The 1,046-nt window shown below is 34.8% G+C and overlaps 1 non-coding gene across 1 annotated transcript; it reads left to right on the top strand.

Annotated features, from left to right (window-relative positions):
• LOC113184579 (U1 spliceosomal RNA) lies at positions 1–168 on the top strand. Its single transcript, XR_003301014.1, has one exon. It is a non-coding gene; the product is annotated as a U1 spliceosomal RNA (small nuclear RNA).
• The last annotated feature ends 878 nt before the right edge of the window (positions 169–1,046 follow it).

The raw sequence follows: 1,046 nt of genomic DNA, 5'->3' as shown, positions 1-1,046 counted from the left end.
ATACTTACCTGGCAAGGGAGATGCCATGGTCACAAAGGTGATTTTTCCAGGATGAGGTTTATCCACTACACTCCAGATAGGCTGACCCCTGTGATTTTCCCAGATGTGGAAAAGCTGGCAGCATAATTTTTGGTAGTGGGGGACTGTGTGTGTTTGTGTTTTCCCATGTCTAAAAAAAAAAAAAAAGTAAGAAAGAACAGAATAAATAAACAGAAAGAAAAACCACATAAAAAGTAGTTTCTAAATTAATGGGTTAATCTATATTTCCTCAAAAATGCTTCCAAATAACAGAACCTTTTACTTTTGTTTCAGTATCTTCTCTAATCTTCCAGTTTGGGGATTTTTAATCTGATTGTGATTAGATTTATAAAGATATAATCATATTATCTTAGTTGTCAGACAAAAATGAACCATGAAAGCAAGGTTTCAGTTTGTAGCATTATCTTTACTAGAAAATCCATCATCATACCTCATACCTCAGCTATGAAGAAGGATGAGGGAGGGAAAGAAGGAAGCCAAGAAGAAGGGAAGGGATGGAAGAAGGAAGGGAAGCAAGGAGAGGGAAAAAGTCCAAAGAAGGGGGGAAAAAAGGCTTCTCAGTCTGGTTCATTATAACTATTTCTTGATTTGGGTCTAAAAGTTAATATAGATATCAGGTAAAATCCATTGGACTCATTTTTCTTATATTAGTAAGTGCTCCTCTTCAATTGTCTAATTTAGAATTTCACTGAAATATCTACAAGTGAAGCTATGCATCTCAGTAATAATAGTTCTAAACTGCATTAGGCACCTAATCTGCTTACTATAACTTTATAGCCCAATAGCAATTTTGAAAAGTGCTCTTTATTTCAGAAATTCTAAAAATTTAAAAGCAGCAGCTACCAATAATAGGATGGCTTTGGAATGAAGTGGATAATAACAATCTTTCAGGAACCAAATTAATTAGCTGCCACCCTTTCCTAAGGAGAAAGTTTGTACTTGCACATTTCTCAGAAGATATTAATTTGACAAAAGGACCATGACTAAACAACTTAGCCTGCTTAGGA

Source organism: Urocitellus parryii, chromosome 1, assembly GCF_045843805.1.
Source record: "Urocitellus parryii isolate mUroPar1 chromosome 1, mUroPar1.hap1, whole genome shotgun sequence".
In the NCBI taxonomy this organism is placed as follows: Eukaryota; Metazoa; Chordata; class Mammalia; order Rodentia; family Sciuridae; genus Urocitellus; species Urocitellus parryii.
Note: the sequence above shows the minus strand (reverse complement) of the source record. Positions and strands in the feature narration are given on the sequence as shown.